Raw genomic sequence first — 19426 nt, 5'->3', positions numbered from 1 at the left:
GGGTGCACTTCTTACATGGGGCACCCCTGCCTGACACGACACTCCTTATATGTGACAGCACTGCACATGGCCAGCTTACCATATGGGTCAGGAGGCCCTGGGGATCATACCCTGGACCCTCCATAGGGTAGACAAATGTTCTGTCAGTTGAGCCACATCTGCTTCCTGACAATAGGGTATTGACTATGGATTTTCTAGAACTGATGAGAGAAACCAACCATAAATCCAAGAAAATACAAGTCTGAACAGGATACATAATGACAAATCAGCTCCTTGGCACATAATAGAGAAACTGAAGGAAACAGACAAACAAGAAGTCAGATAACCTTCAATGAACAATTAAATCTCAGCCAACTTCTCAACTGCAGCAATGGAGGACAATGGAATAGTGTCTCCAAACTTCTGAGAAAATAACTGTTAAACTAAATTTCTACTCTCAGCTGAATTACAGGTACAGAATGAGGATGATAGAAAATTACCCTAACTCAATAGGATATCAATAATAATGACTAATTTAGGGGAGCAGATGTGGCTCAAGCAGTTGAGCACAATTTCCCACATGGGAGGTCCCAGGTTTGGTTCCCAGTGCCTCCTAAAGAAGAGCAGACAACAAGCAAAAACAAACAAACAACTGAAAATCATTGAATTGTATACCAAAACTGTCTGAATTATAAGGTTTGTGAATGATATGTCAATAAAATTATTTTTTTAAATGACTAATTGAGGAGCATATTATAACAAGATGAGTTCAAGAATCATTTTCAGATAGATTAAGCAGTACAATTTGAAGGAAAATGTTTAAAAACTTTTAGAAGATAAAATAGATTATCTTCATGATCTTCGAAAAAGCAAAGATTTCTAAGACAAAAAGCACTTCCTGCAATGGCCCAGATTCATAAATTATTCAGCGTTAAAATGATGACCTTCTAGGAGGAGAATGGAATGGGGAGTTAGTGCTTAATGGGTACAGAGTTTCTTTGGGGGATGATGCAAACTTTTGGAACTGGATGTGGTGATGATGGTAGCACAACATTTTAAATGTAATTAGTACCACTGAATTGTACACTAAAAATGGTTAAAATGGGAAATTTTGTTTTCTATATGTTTCCACAAGGAAATTTAAAAAATTATTAAAAATTAAGAATTTTGGATTATCAGAGACACCGAAAAGAGAATGAAAAGGAAAGTCACAAATTTGGAGAAGATATTGGCAATAAATAAACCTGACAAATGACTTCAAACCAAAATATATGCAGAGTTACATAGGAAAATGTAGAAAAATTTTGAGAGAAAAGTGAACAAAATCTCCTACCTGCAAGATGGTAGGTCTTCTTCATCATCATCATCATCATCATCATCATCATCATCATCATCATCTTAATAGTCAGCTGAAGGTGTGCTGATGCAAAATACCAGAAATCTGTTGGATTTTTTCAAGGATATTTACTTGGGGTAGAAGCTTAAAGTTACCAAGACATAATGCATAAGTTACCTTCACCAAAGTCTATTGTCACTTGTTGGGGCAAGATGGCTGCTGATGTCTACCAAGAGTTCCACTCTTTGAGTTCCTCTTCCTGGAGGCTCCATTTCTCTTTGGGACCAGTTGCAGTGCTCTTTGGTCTCTGCAGTTGCAAACTATCAGGTAAATGGCTCCTCTCTCTTCCCTGGGCCTTCTCTTTCCTCACAACCAAGCTTTTCTGTGTGCTTATTTCCCAGGGCTCCAGCTCAAAACTCCAACATGAAAACTCCAACTCTATCCTTTGTTATGTCTTTTATCTGTGAGTCCCCACCCACCAAGGGCCAGGAAAACAACACCCTACCGATGTGGCCCAATCAAAGTCCTAATTACAATTTAATCATGCCCAGGTACAGACCAGTTTTCAAAACATAATCCAACATCTATTTTTGGGATATAAAAATAATTCCAAACTGCTATGATTATCATTGTCATCATCATCATCATCATCATAATCACCTTCATCAGCATCATATCATCGTCATCATCATCGTTGTCATTGCCATCATTGTTGTCATCACTGTTGAGTGCTTCACTATGCCAGGCACTCTGCCAAGCTCTTCCACATGTCTTGTCTCATTTACTCCTCACTAGTGCAAGAATGAACCACTACTGTTCTCAGTTGGAGACCAAGGGTCTAGAAGGTTAGGGCAACTAACAGGACCTCCCTAAGGTCTCCCAGCTAAAACATGAGTCAAGCTCTGAACCAGCAAACTTCCTGCTTCTAGAGTCCGAGATTTTCCTTATTGACCACAACAGTGTGAGGGTGTCATTTACCCAAGAGACTTAGAAGAAAATAGATAAAACTGACCCCAGTCCTCTGAGAAACAAGGTGAAACTTAGGGGGTAGAAGCAATACTCTCCCCCCATGGTGCACAGCTCCTTGAACAGGGAGTTAGGTCAGGAGGTCCAGGAGCTGGGAGGATCTTCAGTGCCCTAGGCCCTGGCAGAAGGCATGCCTCCAAGGTCACAGTTACTGGCAGAGCCAGACCAGAGCAATTTCACACCCCTATTTGTATTAATCTTAATTCTGCTTGTTCTTAGGGCCATTACCCCTGTCTCAGAATCCCTCTATAAGGGGAGTTCTATGAGGAGAAGATGCAGGTGGCAATGGCTTTATTGTCCTCCCAGGATAATTAGCTCTTGTACCTGATAAGCTTCACTCTCATAGCCCCATAGATCCAAATTAAAAGAAATCCACACAACAATTCTCATTAGTTCCATTTTTTGTTCTGTGGATTTGAATACATCTGTTTTTTTTCAATTGTTTGCTCTTGCCTTTTGACATTCCCTACAAACACCTGCAGGGAAACTGCACCTCTTGGAATTCTGAGGACACCCAGCTCTAAAGATTAGCAGAGACATGGCCATGAGAACTCCATCCCATCCCTCAGTCTGGATCTGAGAATGAGCTCTGCTACCTCAGGTATCTTCGTCCTTGACCTCTCAGGCACAGACAATAAAAACAATAGCAAGTGAGGATTCCCCTGCCTCTAGGTATGTTCTGTTTGTTACACATGAGACACAGCAACATGCCTCTAGCCTGGTCTCATTCTGAGAGAATCTGCCCCATCTTCATCAGCATGGCTGAATGCCACATTCAGTGCCAGGTACTGAGCCACGCCTGGAGGTGTTAGTCTCCTTGGCCATCACCATGGTCCCATATCTCTATTTCCACAGGAGGACACCGAGCTTCAGAGGCATTAAGTAATGTGCCTCTGGCAGAGATGGACTGTAGCAGGTACTGTGGAAACAGCAATTGTCCTGAAGGCAGATCCCTTCTCCAGACATTCAGCTGCCATTGTGTCTGGTCCACAAGCAGCACCAAGGCTTTCAGAAGTCCTCCTTGGGAATCTGGAGTCTGGAAATCCATCATAGGGCTGAAGGGGGAGAGCTGTGATGTGAAGCCTGACTCAATGTATGAACAGGTCAGCAGTGCCAGCCCACCTAGGAGCTCCTCAGCAATGCAGCATCTCAGCCCCCCTTCTAATCAGAATCTGCAGGACCCAGTCACCCCCTCGTGCCCTTTAAACACTCTGAGCTTTGAGAAGCTCTTTACAGATCATGGCAACACAGCCAAAAGTCCTCAGTAAATTGAAGTTTAAAAAAAATCTAAAATTATGTAGCACTGCAACAGTGAATGATGTAGAGTGTATCTCAGGAAAGCCATGATAGTTTAATATCAGAGAATCCAATTTTGGGATGACTAGATCCATGGACAGTTAGTGACCATCTCAAAAGATGAAAAAAGGTTTTATTTTAAAATCTCTAAGAAACCCAGGAACAAAAAAGGACTCTTTAACTTGATAAGGACATCTACCACAAAGCCATACTGTTCATTCTACTTAACAGGACCTCAGTGAACTTACTTCATGGTAGGAGCAGGTCATGGCTATAGTCAATGCCATTAGGGAGGGTTTGGCCCATGCAACAAGTTGAGAAAAAGAAGAGTGATAATGACTAGAAGCAAAGAGTCAAAACTGTTATTTTCAGAGATGAAATAATGACAATTTCTTCAAGACAGTCCTACAGTGTCATACACTTTTATAATTAATAATAGAGTGTGACAAAATTGCTGAAAACAAAATTAACTTAGAAAAACCAACAAATGATGAAAAAAGTAAATTTGGAATAATAATAAAAACCATATAGATATCATATAGCCTATGAAAAATATACAAACCTTATGAAGAACTCATTTTGATTTTTTCCTTATAAAATATTTCAGATCTAGAACAAGTGTTTTAAGGGACTTAATGAATAATGGTGTAACCAACACCCAAGCACATCCAATCCATATCTTCTGACAAATGGGATTTAGTCTTTCCCTAGGAGATAAAGCATTGCAATTATGTCTTTCCCATCCCATTTCCTTCCTTCCTTCCCCATGCAAGGTAACTTCTATGGATTGTTTTTATGCTATTACCACCTACATATTTCCCATAAATAATATGTAGTGTTGTCTTGCATGCTTTAAAACTTTTACAGTAAGAGCTATCCATATGCCTAACTTGCATTTTTAATTGTTCAATGGTGTGTTTTTGAAATGTATCCATGCAGAGACATGTAGCTGTGGTTCATTCCTTTAAGTGCTGTATGTTGGTATATTATAGGAATATAATATAATTTATTATCCATTCCATAATTTAAACTGTGCTGTAGTACTGAACAATTTTGAATTTATCTTCTTGTACATATGCATGAATATTTCTCTAGTGGGTAAATTACTGTGTGATATGTGTGTTGGTACATATTGCCACGTTTTTCTATGGAGAATATTTCAAAATCCTGCTAAAAGATATAAAACTAGATCTAATATATGGAGAGAGCCAATAGCTTATTTGATAAAATATAATATCTATTTTGTCCAAATCCAATAAAATTTGAACCTGTCAATATAATTTCAATTATCTGCAGCAGGATTTAAAAAATGACTAATTCGAAAGTTTACATGGAAGCACAAACGTTTAAAAATAGCTAAGATAAATTTGAAAAAGAAGAGTCAAGAGAGTTGCGTAGCCTGCTGGATGTTCAGCCATGAAACAGGATGCACTGGTCAGGGAAAGAAAGATGGATGCAATGGAATAGAAAGCTAAGAAACAACTTTTTTAAAAAAGGAAACTTTAGATTATGTAAATGTCACATCAAAAATATAGGGGAGGGGACAGCAGAGAAAAGGGGCCACTGCTCGCCCCCCTCCGCGCAGGCGCTCTTTAGCAGGCGCTGTTGGTTACCCCGCTCGGCTGCTGATTCCATCCCTGCCACCAGGTCAAGTCGCTGAGAGGCCCTGCCTGTGACCATGTGGCAGTGATAGGAGATGCTCAGACGCACGGGCCTTCCCCCTCGTCTCTACCCACTCCCCCTTGCTTCCCTTCAGATCCCCCAGCCCCTCACCCCAGCCCCAGCACTGCCTGGAGGCGGCTGCTCTCCGGGATCTTGGCCTGAGCAGCAGGGTCTCCCCTGACTGTTGACGATGAGGAGTCTGGGGGGAGCAGGATGTGGCGCCTCCCTCACATCTGCTCTGGAGTCAGTGTGGCCAGCCTTGCAGAGCATGACACAGATGTATTGTTGTTGGGAGCGAAAGAGGACGTGCTTCTGTCAATACCAGGAGAGATTTCAGAAAGATTCTGTAAAATACCTGTTGAAGGAGAATAAAAGGCTCCAGAGATGCACAAAATGAAATGTACAACCCAGACGAATGGGATGAGTGTGGATGCTGTGGAAATCAAGACTCTCAAAATAGCATTTGACGACTGTTTCTGCTTTTGGTGTGGAAAAGCTTTAGGTAGATCAGCAGAGGTGTCCGTTCCATACAGAACATGTTAGGGGACCAGTTGGCTGTGGTCATTCAGGGCTTCCTGAAGGAGCTGCCTTTGAACACCCTGAGATTTATGATCTTGCAACCCTGAAATGGATTCTGGAGAACAAAGCAGGGATGTCATTTATTAAGAGATCTTTCCTAGAGCCATAGAAACGCCTAGGTGGTCATGTGGTGGTAACAGCTGGTGAAAGGTCAGTACAGACTCCACGTAGAAGTTGTGGCCCCATCAAAGTGAATACTGAATGCATGGAAGATTCTGGAATTTCTCTAGAAATGGCAGCTGTGACCGAAAAGAATAATCCAAAAACCCTGATTGCTCTCACTCTAACATTCAGCAAAGCCACCTCTCTTCAGTAGGCAATGATGGAACAGAAATGAAGCAGCAACTGAAGGTTCTACCCAGCACATCCCTTCAGAAACAAGTTAGGACCCTGCAGTTGACTTGACCATTGAAGATGATGATCATTCTCCACCTACCAGGAAACCAAGACAAATGAGTCACCACAGCCCCCAGTCACTGAGTCTGCCAATGCTGGAAAACAGAAAGTGAGGGAGTTCAACATTGAGAAATTGAATGCTCAAATTACTGATCTGCATAAGCAAGCTGAAGCATTATTTGAAAGAAAATACACTCAAGCTATAAAAGCCAAAGTTCCTGTGATGATCCCATATCTCCTTTTCCAGTCACACGTTGAAGATCTTTATGTAGAAGGACTTTCTGAAGAAATTCCTTTTAGATGGCCATTTACTTATGGAATTCCTCACCTTGAGAGGATACTATTAATACTTGCAAAGAAGGTATTCATTTTATGATTAAGAAGCCCAAACTTCTGAATTCGACCCATGAAGATTTACAACTTGATAAACTAGCATCTGGAGTAAAGGAAGAAAGTTATGCCAGGATAATGAAATTAAGAAAGATGGTATATCAAATTTCCTGCACAAAATTAAAAAAAGTTTTTTGAAGACTTGTGGAGCACTGAAGCCAAAGCTGTACCTTACAAGAAATTTGAGGCACATTCTAATGATTTCTACGGGGAAGTTGTACAAGACAACGTTCCTTTTAGATGTTCCTCTTGGTATGGAATTCCAAGACTGAAAAAAATCATTCAAGTGCGAAGTCAATTAAATTTGTTGTTAAAAAAGACAGAAAGTTGAAAGTCTTTTCAATGAAAAATCAGTGAAGCTCTTGGCCTTGAATGAGCTGTGACAGTGCCATTTTCATTATTCTAATCTTTTCTAGAAGACTTTTAAGGGAAAGGCTTACCTGAGTGTGCCATTCCAAAGACTACTTTATTTTTTTTTAAGGCAAGGGAGTAAAAAGTTTTTTAAGAAATGAGAAAACAGTTCCAACTGGTGGACCTGAGTGAGTCTGAAGGCTCAGCAGTGATTAAAAAAATCAGCTGGCCCAAGCCAACTGAAGGTTCCAGCAACAGAAGAAATTGCTGAGGCTGATGGAAGCTCTCAGACCAAGCAAGAACCAGCTCCAACATGGTAGCTCTTTTCCCTGCTGGCCTTAGGGTATCTGTACTTGAGAGGAAATTTTCAGACCTATTACTGCCCCAAGCTGTGTAATTTACTTGCATAACAGAAATACCTTCTATACAAATCATTTTTTTTTTACTTTTAATTAGAAACATCTAATTTTTCAGCTATTCTATAAATTGAAGAGCAGAATGACTCTAGATTTGAAATGACTAGTTTACTTTGGAGTGTAGTATAAGGATTTTACAGTAATGCTTAAAAATGACAAGGAAATGACAGAAATGAACCTCATCAGATATTTTGCATATTCAGCAGAGCCTTCAGCTATGGTGTTTATTTTCCAATCAAGTGAAATCATCTCCTACTGGAACATCTCAGCTTCTTCATTGAAGAAAACACCTGTGATAGTTCAGTTCTTTAGGTTTTTTATTTGAAAAGTCATTTAAATGGTTCTTTGTTCAGCTCTCCTTAATGACTGACTGAACAATTAGTATCTATATATTTGACTAAACCATTTCCTAAGCTTACCTATCATGTTTATATGTTTTCAGTCATATATTTTTTTAAAAATCTGGATCATCTAATAGTAAGAGGTCAGTATGTGAGCATGTAGACTATAGGTGAATTACAGAGAACCTCTTCCACTTATATTTTGTCCAAGTAAAATGCATGGTGCATCAGAAGTTTAAGATCAGTTAGTAATATTTGTGCAAGTTAAATGACACTACAGCCTCACTATCGTGTAACCTATTATGGCATGGAATTCTTGGAAACATTGTGCCAACTTGGATCAGGCTCAAGGGGGTTCCATTGCAGTCATTGTTTTATAATGCTATTTGTAACATTGAGCTCCAGGGTGGGGAGTAAGGAGTCAAAAAGCTAATTACCCACACTTTATGATCTTTTTCAGTTGTAGGAGAATCTCAAAAAATAAGAGTTGTAAAATACCAGTTACATGAAAAGCCTAGAGTATGTGATGGCATAGAGTTTTCATTAGCTTATCACAATATTCATAGTGGAGAATTACATTATATGGTACCAGAAATAGGCATTTTTATGCGTTGCTTATATTTAACCTCAAATTAAATTATAGATACAGGGTAATAAACAAAATCCATCCATATCTTTCACACACTAAACCTATGTATATATGTGTGTATACCCAACCCTTCCCCATCTTTTGCACATTAACATCTTTCATTAGTGTGGTATATTTGTTACAATTGATGAACACATATTGAAACATTGCTACTACCCAAGTTCTATAGTTTACATTACAGTTTGCACTTTGCCCTGCACAGTTTTATAGGTTTTGACAAAATGTATAATGGCCTGTATCTGTCATTGCAATATCATGTAGGACAATTCCAAAATCCCCCAAATTCCCCCATGTTACAACTTTTCTTCCTTCTCTCTCCCTACAGAATCTCTGGTGGCCATTGGCTTTATATCATTGATAGAAGTTCTTCCATTGCTAAACTAATCATAATTCTACTTTAGTCCATAGTTGCGTTCCCCCTATGTGTTTGTTCATTCTCCAATCTTGAGGCTTTTGGGATAGTGGTGCGCACTCTGTTTCTGATTGAAAGGAGGCTTTGATCCCCTGGGGGATGCTCGATGGAGCTGTCTTGCTTTTAGTTGTAGATAGTCTGTTTGGGGGATGGGTGCTGTCTATCATCATCATTTTGTTGATTGTCCTAGGTAAGTCCAGTGAACAGGAGAGCAGGTGTTGCAGCTCTGCTGAGATTCAGGGCTCAACTGACATATGAACAGACTAAAGATTTAAGTCACTGGGATGTATATTTAATGGGTATAGTGCAATTGGGTCAAAGAAAAGGGGCAGAAGAACTACATGTCAATAGGGCTAACTCTGTTCCACTGGCAAGCATAAATTCCAAGGTAAGGACCAGTGACAGGGTACTGAATTCCTCAGAGTGTCTGCCCTGCCTATAGTGCTAGATGTCTCTAGAGCCCCCAGGAGCCCCACTGTTTGAGGCACTGCTCACTGTGGCAGTCAATGAGATCCTGCTGAGATGTGCATAAGCCTAACCCCTGGAATGATCTGAAATGACCTCCTGACTCTCTTTGAAATCTCTTAGCCATAAAAACTCGTTTGTATTTAATATTTCCCCCTTTTGGTCAAGGTCTTTTTCAAAATGCATCTGTAGTTGGTGTTTGGTAATATTCCCTTGGTGCCAGGGAGGCTCATGCCCAGGAGTCATATCCCACACGAGGGGAAAGTAGTGCATTTATATGCTGAGTTTGGCTTAGAGAGAGGTCACATTTGAGCACTAAGGAGGCTTTCAGGAGGTAACTCTTAGGCAATATATATCACTATACTCAGTTTCAATTTCACAAGCAAAGGGTCTTCCTTCACTAGGCTTCTGTCTATGTACTTGGGGGATTCTTCACACTCTATTAGAGTAAGTAGCAGGATTCCCCAGGATGGGAATTTACTATTCTTTGGTTGTTGTGTGGGTCTCAACCCAGTGAGAAAATGTCCCATGAACACTTGAACATATTCACATGCTATAGAGGCATGCCCCATGCATACTCCTCCTCTCACATCCCCCACCACCAACACCCCACAACAGTGATCCTCCCCTGCCACAGTTTTGACCCCCAGAAACAACTTTTGTGCTCATGGAAAGTTGGTCTACTAGAAGTAACACCACTGATTCCCATCTGTGGGAATATGATGAACCGTTAGGTAGGTGGAGTTGAGAAAACTGGCTCATGATATACAGAAAACTGGAGTTGGTTCTTTTCTGCACACTAGATGAATTAAAGACTTTTTGAATGGTAAAATTATATAACTAAGGGAAAATACACACACAAATATATTTATGCTTTCTAGGTGGTTTTTAAAAAATCCTGAAAAGACCCTAAAAAAAAGACCCTAAAACATTAACTATAAGGTAAAAATTGGATAAAATTTAATCACCAAAATTCAAGAATTTTCTCATGAAGAGCACCATAGTCAAAGTTAATGAATGATATTTTCAAGTCTAAAAGGATTAATATCTAGAATATACAACAAATTCCTTCAAACAAATGAAAGACTGGAAATTGAAAATGGACAAAGGGCATAAATAGGAAAGTCCAGAAGAGATGCTCAACTTTACAGGTAATCATAAAAAGTAAAAATAAAAGAATAGTGAGATAAAAGTTTTCAGTTATCAGATTTTTAAAAAGTAGCAAGTTTTGATAGTAGAATCTCCATGCATCTTTGGTGGAAGTGTAAACTGAAGTCACCATTTTGGGGAGCAATTTGATGATATTTCAGGAATTCAGGGTGCGAACCCTCCATGTACTCCCAGTATGGCTCAGAGAGGCTCTTGCACAGGATGGGGCAAAAGTGTGATCAGGGTTATTTGTACTCCTAGGCAGATGTCCTTTGCCTAGACCAGGTGTGAACATGGTGGGCATGTGCTATGGGACACTCCTCACCAATGAGGAGCCCTGGTGGGATCTATATGCAACATGGGGTCTAACACCATGGTACTGGGCTACAATAAGTAGAAGCAGAAGGACAAATACTGCCCTATTTCTATAGTCGAGGGTCCCTGTGTGAAGGACAGATGAAAAACATTAGAGAGTAGTTGCCTATAGTGGTGGGAAGACTGGGAATAAGAATTGCTGGTGAAGCAGAGAAAAATAAAGTAAGACAACCGATGCCTGTGTACCAAAATCTGAGACATGTGAGTGAACCAAGTCCTTACACTCAAGTCCAAAGAAAGGCAGGCCCTGAGGATGGGAGGGCAGGGAAGGACCAAACAAGGCCAGCAGCCCATGCATGGACAGGAGGCTGGGCCTGCATGGAGCAGAGCAGGTGCAGAGAAAGACAGTACCTGCTGGGCTCTAGTTCCTGACATCCCGCCCGATGGGTCACTCTCTTGGCTCCAGAAATTCCACCCTGACCCCTTCCTGGTCCTTGCACTGACCCCTCTCACCTGGGACACCTCAAGGTGCAGCTGCCCCTCACATCCAGCAGCCTGGCTGTCTCTGGTGGGTCTTCTTTGGCTGCTGCCCAGGGGTGGACAGAACCAAACACTCAGGAACAAGCGAACCTCTCAAGGGTCAGGATAATGCAGAGTGCACCAAGGGTCTCACAGGGAAGACAGGAAGGCTTTGCATGGTCAATGCTGCCAGCAGACCCCTGTGGACCGTCCAGCAGCCACTAGTGGAGTCTCCCCTCTGCTTTCCTCCAGGCAGTGCTCAGTCCTCACCCCTGGCTCCTGGGCACTCCCTAACCTCACCCTTAGGCACTAAGTTTCTCTTTTTTTTTTCTTTTTTTTTAACCATAATTTGATTTTTATGGCATAAGCAATATTTACAAGAGATCTTTTACAGCCAAAAACCCTTCAATTTTACTAACTCTCCACTTTAAAACTAAATAGATTCAGAATATTTCTTTACACAAGTTGTGGGAGTATATTCATTTAATAAACATTTTGGAAATCAAACTATGTACATTACATACATGTTAACTACATTTCCTGTAAATAGAAATGTTTTCTGAGAAAATGAGAAATCAAGACGTGTCTTCTGGCTCACCATAGACCTAACTTTTCAGTCAGCACATCTCTTCATAAATCTGCAGAGATGTGCATTTGCAACTTGGGAAACAGGCATTGCTGTATGTAATGATATATAGTCTTCCAATCCATGAGCATGGACGCTGCTGCATCTATTAACAGCTCCCATTTTTACTTACTTTGGCACCAAGATAAACTGGTCAAAACACAGGTGATCTTGAAGACACCTGTCTGGGGTCCACAGTCAGTCCAATTAGACCTCAGAAATTCTTCGAGGCCCTGGCTGCACTCTTCACCCCCAGGCCCTGCTCACTGCTGCTCCCTCTACCTCAGATTTTTAAAAAAATTATTGAAATATTTCACTCATACATAAACATACACAAACAATAAGTGTATAACAGTTGTGAACTTACAAAACAAACATATGTAACATCAAACATATATAACATCTCACCCTACCACCGATAACTTGCATTGTTTTTAAACCTTTTTAACTAATGATTAAAGAGCATTGTTGGGGAAGTGGAATTGGCCCAGTGGATAGGGCATCTGTCTACCACATGGGAGGTCTGCAATTCAAACCCCAAGCCTCCTTGACCTGTGTGGAGCTGGCCCATGTGCAGTGCTGATGTGCGCAAGGAGTGCCCTGCCATGCAGGGGTGTCCCCGCATAGGGGAGCCCCATGTGCAAGGAGTGCACCCCATAAGGAGAGCCACCCAATGTGAAAGAAAGTTCAGCCTGCCCAGAAATGGTGCCGCACACATGGAGAGCTGATGCAGCAAGATGGTGCAACAAAAAGAGACATAGATTCCCATGCTGCTGAAAACAACAGAAGTGGACAAAAGAAGAACATGCAGCAATTGGACACAGAGAACAGACAACTGGGGTGGGGGGCAGGGGAGAGAAATTTAAAAAAATAAAATAAAGAGTATTGTCAAAGTATTACTAATAAACAAATAGTTTGCCCCTAACAAACCCAATTGTTATTATCTTTATATCATTTATATATGAACACAGATAAACAATTAAGTGTATAGTAAAAGTTGTGAACTTACAAAGCAAATATCCATAACATCATACAGGGATCCCATACATCAACCCTCCACCAACACCTTGTATTTTCATGAGACATTTGTTACAAACTATGAAAGAAAGAAGTCAAAATTTTACTATTAATCATAGTTCTTATCATACATTTGGTGTGTTTTTCCCCCAACCCACCTTATTATTATTTTTAAAATATATTTTTTATGACAGAAGTTGTAAACTTATAAAACAATTATGCACATGCGCAGAATTCCCTAACAACACCCCTCCATTAACACACCTCAATGTGATGTGTCATTTGCTACAGATAAAATATCATCTGATTGTTACCATGTCCATAGTGTACATTTGGCTCACATTTTCCAGACTGCCTCAGTATCAATGCAGTATATCTTTTGCATAGATGCAAGAATATATTACTACCAACCCCATTCCACAGGTCACTCCAGCTGTATTTTTCCCATGCTTCTCCACATTCCCAACACCCTGAAGTAGTGATGCACATTTGTTCTAGCTAACGAAGGACACTCTTGCATCTATACCATCAACCACAATTCTCACCCACCCACCTCTTGTTTACTGTGCTATCCAGTTGCTAGATTATTCTCAAGCATTCTGTCAATTAGCATTTACATAACTTGATTATCATTTTCAGTCACATCCCCATTTGTAAAATAGCTGTTATTCACTGTGTGTTACCATCCACTCTATACATTTCCACAATTTTACAGTAAAGTTAATTAAAACTTCTACATACATTAAACATCAGTTTATCATGATTGCATTAGATGTGTATATCAATTTGAATAGGATTGACATTGTAATGATATTTAGCCTTCCAATCCATAAGTATGGACTGTTCTTCCAGTTATTTAGGGCTTTTTTGATTTGTTTTAACATTGAGCTGCAGTTTTCTGAAGACAAGTGCTTTACATCATTGGCTAAGTTTATTCCTATTTGAGTCTTACCTGTCATATTTTATTTTCACCACTCTTTTGACACTTTCAGTTACTTTTATTGGTATAATCTTCATTTCTAGACTCTCTTCCAGGCCCCTCTCTCTTGTCTTTTCTTTTCAGTCTCTAGCACACCCTTTAGTATTTCCTGAAAATCTGGTCTCTTGCTTAGAAATTCTCTCAGTTTCTGTTTATCTGTGAATATTCTAATTTCACCCTCATTTTTGAAAGACAATTTTGCTGGATATAAGATTCTTGGCTGGAAGTTTATTCTCTTCTAGTATCTTAAATTTATCAGACCACTGTCTTCTTGCCTCCATAGTTTCTGGTAAGAAATCAGCACTTAATCTTATTGGATATCCGTTATATGTTATGTACTGCTTTTCTCTTGCTGCTCTCAGAATTCTCTCTTTGTCTTTGGCCTTTGATATTCTGATGAGTATGTGTCTTGGAGTTGGTCTACTTGGATTTTTTCAGATGGGAGTAAGTTGTTCTTCTTGGACAGAGATATCTATGTCCTTCAACAGGGTTGGGAAATTTTCTACCATTATTTCTTTAAATATTCCTTCTGTCACTTTTCCCTTCTCTTCTCCTTCTGGGATACCCATGACACATATGTTTGCATGCCTTTTGCTGTTATTTAGTTCCTTGAGACCATGTTCAATTTTTCCATTCTTCTTCATCTGTTCTTTTGTATGTTTACTTTCAGAGGTCATTACTTTAAGCTGACCAATCATTTCTTCTGCCTCCTCAAATCTGTTATTATATGATTCCAAAGTTTTTAAAATTTCATTGATTTCTGTGAGAATTATCGACCCAAAGTTTATCAGGAATGAAAGACAAAGAAAGATTGGAATCAGGAGGTCTGAGAGCACAAACTCATCAGACTCATCAGGCAAGTTTATTACTTTCAGGAGCTTCCTTTTATACCCCTTCAGAGCATGAAAGCAGGCAATTATTCCTAGTTAGTTATTACTATTGCATCAACCCATTCCAGTAAAATTAGGTACACATCGAATGTACAGGACCTAAATTTTTATACCTCTTGGTACAAAATCACAGTGTTCTTTAACACTCTTCTATAAACAAGCCTATAAAACTTGTTGCTCACTTTGCCTTGTTCCACCTGAACACACACATCTCCTTGCTGGCCTTGTGACCTGTATGTAAAACCATGGTGATAATATGTCTCGTGGTCAAAGAAATAACTTGCTTAATGGAAACAAAGTGCCTTTGCTTCCCACATTTCACCCTTTTTGTTTTAGTCAGGGTGGCTGTGCCTGCTTTAGGTTGCCCTCCTCTGAGAATCTTACCCATCATTGACTACCAGCCAAGCTCAGTGACCCTGGGGAGTTCCTCGTAGGGTTTTTGCAAGCACCAGATTATTAGCTCATTCCATAGTATCCTCACCATTCAGTCTTCTTCGAATGCAGTGCCCTAGGCTGGCAGCAACAATGAGCAACAAGACCAATACACAGTCCTTTTCCCAGAGGTGATAAAAAATGTTGAGACTTCCACTAATTCACCAGATTAAACTTGTTAAAATGTGAAATCAGATCATAAAAGATGTCCTTATCATCAGCTACGTAAATCTGATTATGAGATATTCTAATATCTTTTTATGCAATTCTACTATCTCTAAGGATATATTAGTTTTATGACCTATCAAGTGATTTTAAAATTTTTCCCATTCAATCATAAAAGCATTATAAAGAAGTGGAGTGATACTAAAGTTATTCTCATTACAATCACATTTCAACTCTCTAAGCAAATTTAAGTTATACACTTGATCTCCAAGATGCAAAATTGCTGATTCTATATCATTTACCCCATTATTTAACTGCTCATCAATATGTTCTTGACTATGCCACAAATCACTAGCATTTTTATGTCAATCATATACATATTGTTGTGTTTGTACTGTTTCATGCAAAGTTATCATAGCAATAGCAACAGCTGTAATGATTCCAATTAGTCCCTAAATGCTTATAACAGGCAGTCCAATAAAGCATCTAGTCCATTTCAAGAATTTTTGTGCCATATGTAGCAATAACTGGCTTTCAGGAGAAAACTGCCAAATCCATGTCATTCTCACAGGTATCCAGATGCTTTTATTCTTCTGTACATGGCTATTGTTTCTTCATCTGCAACACACTTTCTGATAGACAAGTATACAAAGTACCATTTTCATAAAACAATGAGTCATTCTAAATAGTTATCTTATCAGTTATGAAAACAAATGGATCTCTAACAAAGGCCTTAAGATGATATGTTTGATTAAGTGTGCAATACTATCCTGTCTCATTTATTTTTCCCAGCCATTCATAAGTAGGGGCAATACCAAGAAATATTTTCCACAAATTCTTTTGTAGGTTATGACTATGAGTGTCATTAGCCCAAGGGGTTGGTATTCATTTTCCTTTGTAAAGTTAATGTGATGCATGGCAGCAATTGCCACAGGTCCCAGTGAAGTATTTTAACCTCCAGCCATATCTCTACATTTCCCCCTTTTTGTTTTTGTAAAGTAATGACTACAGCTTGGGTGTTTTTTTTGTTGTTGTTGTTGTAGTACTCCTTGGAGTGTTTGTAGCACGCATTTGAGGGCTCATTTCTCTCAGGAGCAGGAGGGATCTGATGTCACAGTAATTGGAGTAAGCATGAAGGAACTTATGGGGATGTCTATGAGATGTTGGCAAGTAACAGACAGCCGGAACTTCTGCACTAGGCACCACAAGGTTTGGTACTAATGATGTTCACCTTTCTGGTGGAGCCACTCTGCCTTTTCTCAGGTTTCAGTGTTAGAGCCTTGGATCTTCACAAAGGCATCTGTGTCAACAGTCCTAAAAGGGATGTTAGAGTGTTGTAAAATTTAAGAGAGGTTCAATTATTTGAGTATAGAGAGGCCAGGTCTCAGGAATGATTTTGAGAAGGAAAAATGGTTTATTGATGGCTGGCCAGATTCAGGAGCTTTCTGTTTCAATCCCGAGCCCCGAACAAGATTTTTGAGTCCCTTTTATACAGAGAGGAAAGGCCAAATGGTCCTTTTGTTTCAGTTCTCAATAGGCTTGAATTAGCATATATTTTTCACATCCTTTTAGCATGGATTTCATACATTCTAGATAAGCTTTGAGCACATTTGGTTTGAATATTTAACGTTTATAGGCTTCGCATTGTTAAACTGTTTCCTGGGGCTGGAGTTGTTGCCATGGTCACCAAGGACAGGACTGCAGCCTCTTACCATTCCACACCCACAAGTTAGGATGGACAGTTTAGGTTAAGGTTATCTCTGAAGAGACAAAGAGCCTCCCACCCATAGCCCACGTCAAGAGGAGTAGGCAGGGACTTGACAGACAGTCACCTCTTACTACCAGTGGGTATCGTGGAGGTTTTTTTAAATATAGATTTGATGGTGATTTACAACAGTCCATCATTTCTGTCTTGCTTTTAGTATTTGCAACCTGCCCCTGGGTAGGGATGGCAGTCTTCAGAGTGACCAGACACTATTGGGTTAAATCTTTCACTTTTAGCAGGGCCTCCCATGATGCACATAATTGCTTTTTTATATTTATTTTTGGCATCCTTCTAGAATTGTGATTAAAATCCAGGGAGTACTTGTTTAGAATTTTGCCTTTGCCACAGACTCCACCCAAAGCCAATATTGGTGCTTGCCACATCCAATTCACAGGCTAAGTTAATGTCCACAATTTACTTCCCTTTTATTATCATTTAAAGCAGCTTCCTGGAGGTTTTCCTACTTCCATGAAGGACCTTTCCCAATTAATACATACAATATTTTTAATATTTGAGCTAAATGAAGGATGAAAGATTTTTAGTATTTTAACAATATTACAACTCTATTAACATGAGAAAACATTGTACTTTAGTAATTACAGCAGAGAGTATAGTTTTGTTTTACCTAATCAAACAAAATTTAAGAATGTGATAGAGCAGCTGGGACTTTGTGGCCTGTCCCAATTTTTTGCCTAGTTCAGGCTCTTAAGATAAGAAACTACCGTCTCTGATGTTTCTTTTAATTCTGAAAAAAAGGATTACTGGTTAACATAATGTCATCAGTAGGGTTTTGGCACAGATTTCTTCTACACAGCCAGATTCTTTGCCACAAGGCCAGGGCAGATGGTTGGGGTATGCACACAGCTTTGGGGAGGCACTGCAAAAGTCTGTTGTTGACTTTTCTACAGGTAGGAGAATGCAGGCTGACTTGACTTGCCTAAGGAAATACTAAAGAAAATCTTAGCACATTTTAAAACAAAGTGATAGTGACATAGTTGGATATTATTTTTTTGCAACAAATGAGCAATATTTGGGACTGCTTCATGCTACAATGGTGTTACTTTAATTCATGATAAGAGGTTGTTTCTGTGACACACACTTTTTATATTAATTAAAACCATAATTAACCATATTGCATTTTAATGTTATATTGAAATATTGGTAAATTTAAGCATTTATATGAACCTTTTACTCATACAACTTTAATTAACAGAGGGTTAAAAAATCCTGTTAATTTTATAACACTTTTAAACACCCTCCACTCAACTTATAACATATTAAATGAACTCAACTATTACTTTAATTTTTCTTTCAAGGTAAAAGAACAAATGTCTTGTAACTAGTTTGAAATAAAAAGCTACTTTTCAGGATTTGATTTTGAGAAAGCAGGTTTGAACATTATATTCCTTTAAAAGAGATAAGACCTTTTCTTCTTCAAACACTGAGGAAATGATGAAGTTAAAGCACAAGAAGCTGTTTTGATAAAAAGACTTGATTTGTATACTGATTATTCAGGATAAAAACTTTTCATAAACTTTTACCAAAACAGACTAATGATTTGAGAGACTCTGAGAAAGAACAAAATTTTTAACTTTGCATTGGTATACTACTTGATACTAAACCTTTTAAAACTCTATAGACTGACTCATCAAATTTTATTTAATTATAACTACAAAAATTCCTTTTTCATTAACCTTTTATACTTTCTGCATTTATTTAGGTTTAGTCCCACATTTTACTTTTTCTTAGTAACCAATCATTTTGTTTTAGGACAAAATTATTTTCTGTTTCCTTAAATAAAAATATTTTTTATACATTTCACATACATAAGTTACCAGGTAAACTGATGTGGGCTATGGGTGGGAGGTTCTTTGTCCCTTTGGAGATAATCTTAACCTAAGCTGTCTGTCCTGACTTGTGGGTGTGGGATGATGAGAGGCTGCAGTCCTGCCCTTGGTGACCATGGCAATGACTCCAGTTGCAGGAAACAGTTTATCAATGCAAACTCTATAAACTTTAAATATTCAGGGGAAATGCAAACAAAATGTGCTCAAAGCTTATCTAGAATGTATGAAGTCCATGCTAAAAGCTTACCTAGGATGTGAAAGATATATGCTAATTCAAGCCTATTGAGAACTGAAACAAAAGGACCATTTGGCCTTTCCTCTTTGTATAAGAGGGACTCAAAAATCTTGTTCGGGGCTCGGGATTGAAACAGAAAGCTCCCGAGTCTGGCCAGCCATCAATAAACCATTTTTCCTTCTCAAATTCA

At 39.1% G+C, this 19426-nt stretch overlaps 1 protein-coding gene and 1 pseudogene across 1 annotated transcript in view; one reads left to right on the top strand and one right to left on the bottom strand.

Moving 5' to 3' along the window:
- LOC101419419 (popy Class I histocompatibility antigen, A-1 alpha chain-like) overlaps positions 1–19426 on the bottom strand; it is a 205203-nt gene that overhangs the window by 27618 nt on the left and 158159 nt on the right. The gene's annotated exons all lie outside the window — the stretch shown is intronic.
- On the top strand, positions 5513–6283 carry LOC101446013 (general transcription factor II-I pseudogene; annotated as a pseudogene).

This window comes from Dasypus novemcinctus, chromosome 22, assembly GCF_030445035.2.
Source record: "Dasypus novemcinctus isolate mDasNov1 chromosome 22, mDasNov1.1.hap2, whole genome shotgun sequence".
Lineage (NCBI taxonomy): Eukaryota > Metazoa > Chordata > Mammalia > Cingulata > Dasypodidae > Dasypus > Dasypus novemcinctus.
Note: the sequence above shows the minus strand (reverse complement) of the source record. Positions and strands in the feature narration are given on the sequence as shown.